Source organism: Balaenoptera ricei, chromosome 14, assembly GCF_028023285.1.
Source record: "Balaenoptera ricei isolate mBalRic1 chromosome 14, mBalRic1.hap2, whole genome shotgun sequence".
NCBI classification, from domain to species: domain Eukaryota; kingdom Metazoa; phylum Chordata; class Mammalia; order Artiodactyla; family Balaenopteridae; genus Balaenoptera; species Balaenoptera ricei.
The window spans coordinates 68,707,267-68,713,660 of NC_082652.1; the positions used below are offsets into that span (position 1 = coordinate 68,707,267).

The 6,394-nt window shown below is 48.4% G+C and overlaps 1 non-coding gene across 1 annotated transcript; it reads right to left on the bottom strand.

Annotated features, from left to right (window-relative positions):
• Window positions 1-1,004: 1,004 nt before the first annotated feature.
• LOC132348284 (U6 spliceosomal RNA) lies at window positions 1,005-1,111 on the bottom strand. Its single transcript, XR_009497413.1, has one exon. It is a non-coding gene; the product is annotated as a U6 spliceosomal RNA (small nuclear RNA).
• Between the last annotated feature and the right edge of the window lie 5,283 nt (window positions 1,112-6,394).

The window sequence follows — 6,394 nt, forward strand, 5'->3', positions numbered from 1 at the left end:
CTCAAGAAAGGAGACAGCACTCCAAGCTCACCACATCGGCCCCGCCCACCATTATACCTCTGGGCACCTGGGAAGCCACCAGAGGCTGGTGTCTGCCTGTGCTGTCCCGCTGTGGGCAGAACACTCCTTTTTAGGTCTTACTTCTGTACCGCATTACCTGAACACTTGGTGGCTTCCGAAATTAAGCCACATGGTTTGATGGCAGATCTCTGAAGGAAAAGGCCACCCTTTAATTGTCCTCATGACTCTTCTGAAAATAGAATCCTTTTTATTCAAAGCTTAATTCAGTTAATGTTCCCAATATAAATGAATAATCTAAAGTGTAAGCAAATTCTCTCGCAGGCTACGCTGACAGAGTTCCTCTGCTCTATTTTTTTTTTTAAAGCCACTTTTATTTTGGGTTTTCTAAATATGCAGCTAAACTTAGTTCTAACTCATACACAATCTTTTAATTTTTTATTTTAAATTATGAAACATTTTTATGTTTCATAAATAATAATGATACAAACAATAATTATGAAACATGTTACAGTCTCACTACCTAAGTTACAGAGATATTGACACTTTGCTTCTGCTCTTTTTTTTTTAACAAGTGAAATCAATGTTCCTAATGCTTTTTTTCCCAAATAAATTTATTTATTTATTTATCTATTTATTTTTGGCTGTGTTGGGTCTTCGTTGCTGCGTGCGGGCTTTCTTTTTGTTGCGGCAAGCGGGGGCTACTCTTCATTGCAGTGCGTGGGTTTCTCATTGCAGTGGCTTCTCTTGTTGCGGAGCACGGACTCTAAGCACGCAGGCTTCAGTAGTTGTGGCTCGCGGGCTCTAGAGCGCAGGCTCAGTAGTTGTGGCGCATGGGCTTAGTTGCTCCGCGGCGTGTGGGATCTTCCCAGATCAGGGCTCGAACCCGTGACCCCTGCATTGGCAGGCGGATTCTTAACCACTGCGCCACTGGAGAAGCCCCTACTCTTTTTAAAGAACAATTTTTCCTTTTAATAATTTCTTTGAAAAATGTGGAACACTTCGCGAATTTGCGTGTCATCCTTGCGCAGGGGCCATGCTAATCTTCTCTGTATCGTTCCGATTCTAGTATATGTGCCGCCGAAGTGAGCACCCTCTGCTCTATTTAAAGACCTTTCCTGGGCAGAGCCTAGGCTCGGCTTTCCCTGAACCTACTCAGAAGTCCCCACCCTCATGGCACTGCACTGATTTCCCTCGAGCATTATGTGTGCTGCGGAGGGCACAAAGGGGCAATGAGGAGCACCTGCCCACACACCTGGGCTCCCAGACTTGTGCCCTTTGTCCAGTTCTAGCGCCAAGCTAGTCTGTGGGGACCCAAGAGATGCCATTGGTCCCCAGATTCTTCCAAGGGTTTATGACATAAGGGGTGGGCAGGGGACACACACAAAACAAAGCAAGATGGAGAAAAATTATGTAAACATATCATAAACAATTGAGTTAACTTTGTGAAACAGCCTGGGAGTGCTTCTGGAGAGAGAAAGACCAGGGTGGGCTGGAGTCATTCTGGAAGTTTTAAGACCCAACTCAAAGCTCACTCCTTCCCGGAAGACTTCTCCATGGCTGGAGGAGCCCTCCCCTCTGCAGGTGCTGTTGCACTAATCCTCACGTGCACCTCGCAGGTGGTACCGAGCAGTCACCACCTTCTCTGGTGATTATTTAAGTACAAGGTGAATCACCCCCAGGGAAACCTGCCCTGGCCCTGTGAGCAGAAGCCTATCTATGAGCTTCATTGCTCCCCAGACTTCCCTCCACTGTGCCACTGAGTACAGCGTAGTGGGACTGGCTGCTCACACATCTGTGTCCCTCACCAGACTTAATACCCTGGGAAGGGAGGACCCATGTTGGCCTAGTTCATTGCCATGTGTCCCACGCCTTGTGCAGTGCCTAGACCATGATGGGCCCTCAACCAATATTTGCTGAATGAAAGAATCTCCTCTACCAGAATGCAACTGGGGGCATGCTTTATACTCTTTGTATCCGTATCTATACTTATCACAGTGTTGGCACCCTAACGATTTTCTAGCTGAATGAATGAATGAAAGGAAGACTTCACAGCAGAGATGGGACTTGAACTGGGCCTTCAAGGATGGGGCAATCCAGAAAGAGTGAAGTGGTTAAGATTACATTAGCTTATTACTGTGGTCCAACTCCCTTGATGGGGTCTCTCATATTAGACCTGGTTAACAATGCGAGAATCTACCCAGAGGCATAATAGAGAAAGTATGCCAGTTGCCTCAATTCTGGGTGTGGCACCAGCCATATACACACCCAGGGGTCATCTTTATATCCTCCTAGTCCAGCACGGTGCCTGGCACATGGTAGGCTCCTCATAAATATGTGTTGAATGAAATCAAATATATCCAGCCCATTATTAAGTATCCTGGAGCCCACAAGTCTCTGGGTTTAAGGGAAATGTGTGCAGAAGTGGAGACCCAAGCAAAGTGCCCCTAATCTGCCAGGATAGATTCTGCAGCCTAAATTTCTGCAGAATAAAAGGATTAAGACTGAGATAGGCACCAAGCCTTGTCAAGTGCAAGCTGTAACATTTGTTCTGAAGTCTGTCATACACCAGACCTAGAGGCGAAAATCCCCACGCAGCTGAGCGGGGAGGAGTCTGGCCCAGCCCATCAGGGCTGATATGTGACCCATGTGAGGATGGATGGGTAGAGTGGCAGCTGGTGGAAGACAGGGTCTTAAGGAAGGGAGGCACGTAATTCAGAGCATGGGAGGAGGTGTCCGGAGGCCTCAGAAGCCTTGTCCATCTTGGCAGCAGTGGGTCACCCTGGTTCCCAGAATTGTAAAATCTCATTTCTCCCAGAGAGTCTGATCCATGGATAGTTTGAGCTGGAATATTCCAAATGCAGGGCAGTGAGTGCAAAGGAAGGCATAATGTTACCTTTTCCTCCTGACTATACCTCTTCCCCCGGTAAACTGAGAAGACAGAGAGAGAGAAGGGGATGGGAGGGGAGGGGAGAGAGGGGAAGAGAGGGAAAGGGAGGGGAAGGAAGAGGGAAGGGAGAAAAGACAGATTTTTGCATCCCCATCCTCGGGTCTGCACTGCAGGAAAATTCCTTTGGTTCATCGCATGATGCAGGTGCTGCTGGCAAGACAACCCTTCTGAGAACTGGTTGCCAAATGCATCGATCCTGGCGAGCCGCTGTGAGCTGGCCTGGGGCAGAGCTAGGTGAGCCATTTACCTCCTGCGCCCCCATGTAATTGTGGGGTCCCTGGATGGGACCAGGTGGCGGGGCCACCTTCATCCCGGTCCTATGACTTTGTGCCTTCCAGGAGTGCTCCAGTGGCTGCCAGGATTTGCCACAAAGCTCCACCGCTGCAGGCCCCGGGACAAGACACTGCCGGCTCTCAGCTCAGGGAAGCTCTCCCCAGCCCACAAGGCCCCTCTCTTGAACGGGTGGCCGCAGACTGCATCCCTGCCTCTTTCCTTAACAAGTGTGAGCCTCAGTTCCTTCAAGTATATAATGGGAGCAATATTAATGACCTCCCCTCACTACCTGGGGGCTGCCAGCCCAATCCAGGGAGACACTGGGTGTGAGGTCCAGGATGAACCACCCAGGGCTCCAGGTTAATAATTATTATTAATAATAATAATAATATTATTATATAATAATATATATATATATTTGTCCGCTCCACCAACAAAGGAACAGGGGAAGGGCATCACATGCTCAGATCAACCTGCGGTGATCAGGGTGAGGCCCAGCTGGGATCTGCTTGTCCGCTCCCAGCAGGTCTGCAAGCAGGGCCGCAGGAAGCAGGCAGGGGTCCAGAGCACAGAGAGTTGGTGCAATTGGCTACAATAGGCCTGAACTCAGGACACCGCCACAGGGCTGGCTGCGGCGTTTCAGGGGCCCAGGCAGGTGGGCCAAGCAGGAGGTTATGGGACCACAAGGCCACTTGGAGCCTTGTGGCTGGTTCCCAGATCTCACTGGGATGGAACAGCCCTTGAGGCCACCTCAGAGTGTTGCCCAGGCTAAACCAGAGCAGCATGAGTGCCCCCAGAGACGCCCCCAGTTTTCAGAGACCTATCGCCTCTACACTTCTGCTAGACTCCTTCCTGGAGAGCGTCAGCGCCCTCTTGCGGGAAAGGAGATACATCAAACTGAACCGAAATACTCAGCGAGGCCCCCGGGTCTGGCACGGAGCCTGGCACCGCTGGAAAGGCAAAGACGGGTGGGAGGCGCCTCCCACGCTCTAGGCCCCGCCAGTCCGGCGTGAGCGCTGGGGGAGTGGGTGACAGGGCAGCGGGGAGGCGGCAAACACCTAAGTGGCCGCTGCCCAGGATAGAATGCAAGGTCAAGAAGACCAAGAGAAGGCTAGGCACCAGAGGAATGAGACTGTCCCGTCTGTTTAGGGTCAGGAGGGCCCTCGTGGAGAAGGTGGCATTTCTTTTTTTTTTTCATTGCTTATCTGTGAGCTTGATAACAAGCAGCCTCTTTTTTATTTTTTAATTTTTTAATTTTTTTTTTATACAGCAGGTTCTTATTAGTTATCCATTTTACACATATTAGTGTTTGTATGTCAATCTCAGTCTCCCAATTTATCACACCCCACCCCCCGGCCACTTTCCCCCCTTGGTGTCCATACGTTTGTTCTCTACATCTGTGTCTCTATTTCTGTCCTGCAAACCGGTTCATCCGAACCTAGAAAAATGGTACAGATGAATCTGTTTGAAGGCGGCATTTCTTAAGAACAGTGATTCACTGCTCGGGCTGGGTGTAGGTTTTGACTCGGCCACTCCTACAAATAGTTCCGAACTCTCCAAGCATACATTGTCTCATCTGTAAAATGAGGAAGAGAATATTCCTGGCCGTGAAGCGGCTATGATGGTAGAATGTGGTCACGTACACAGCACTGAGCGCCTGGTCTGCTGCAAAATAGTCCCAATCACTGTTCACTGTTATCAAGGACGGGTGGGATTTGAATTTACAGAGACCGCAGGGAAAGGGAAAGCGTGGGAGGACGGTATAGATCAACTGAGCCCATCAGTTTAGGTTTCAACTAGTCAAATTACAATCTCATTTTAAATAACCAAAGAAGTTTCCATTTAGAGAACTCTAGTGGGGAAATGTTTTATAAAATGAAAATTCCTTTTAAAAGTGTGAAGAATCTCTCCCCATTTCCTACTTTCAAGTATGAGTTTCATATAGTTATTTCAGTGTGTATTAAGCAGGTCATTTATTGAGGATGCTATGCTAGGGATTGTGGCAATCCAGAGAGATCAGTGATCTCCACCCTCAAGGAGTTTGCAAGTAACAAGTTCAAGTGCACAGGTCCTGTTGGGGTGGAAGGTAGATTTCAGGAAGCCTAGTCCAGCCCTCTTTCAAATACCTCCAGGGAACTGGATGGGTTCCCCTACCCCCCCAGGCTCCTTGGTGTTGGGCAGACCAGCTTCTTCTGCTAAGATCAAGGGCAAATGGGCCATTGCTGACCCAGGTGGGCCAACCACCCCCAGCTGGAGGTGAACATTGGAGGTCTGGTGAGAAATTCCAAGACCTGAGGGCAAAACTTCCCCAGCCAACCTTCTTTTCCTGAATTTAAAATTAACAGCCCAACTGCAAAGAGTTTTTGTTCTGTGTTCACAGGGAAATGGTCTGTGCAGATCTGACCTTGGCTCTGACTCTCACCCCTCTCGCCACAGGCCAGAACCACAGAAAATATTAACGCTCAGTTCACCAAACTATTGCTCTTTGGCAAAAGGCATTCAGCCTTGTGTGTGTTTGTTGGAAGGGGTGTAGAATATCCTAGTAATCGTTTATTGAGCTATGTGAAGGGGCTCATCATGCTCTGAAATAGATTCTTTCATCATCCCCATCTTGCAGATGAGAAAACCGAGACTTAGCAAGATTGAGTAACCTATCCAATGATCATACAGCTAAAATGAAGCAATTGAGGAATGTCCATCACAGCTGGACACCAAAGCCTGTGTTTTTAACCACAGCTCTACCAACACCCAACCCAGTGCCATGTTTTAGCGACTCTGTTATGTTTCTTTACAACCCCTTCTATGTCAGAATAGCAAAACTGTGGATTGTATACAAGAGGGTTGGAAATTCACAGCCTGGGGGCAGGAGAGGGTGTATCTGGACAGGAAATATGTTTTATTTGGCTAAAAGAATGTTTCAAAAATATAATTTTAAAATTTAAATTAGATGTCTATCCTGCCATGTATTTTATTACATCTGGCCCTTTGTATGTTTAATTACCTGCCTGAGCCCAGAAAGCATTTGAATCTATGACCCCTGGTAGAGCCCATCTCACCCTCCACTGTGACTTCGGGGCTGTGCCTTGCCCCTTTTGTTTTGAAGGCACTTCGCCTTTCCTGCAGGAAGTACTCTGGGGCTGTCTCACCTGCAGT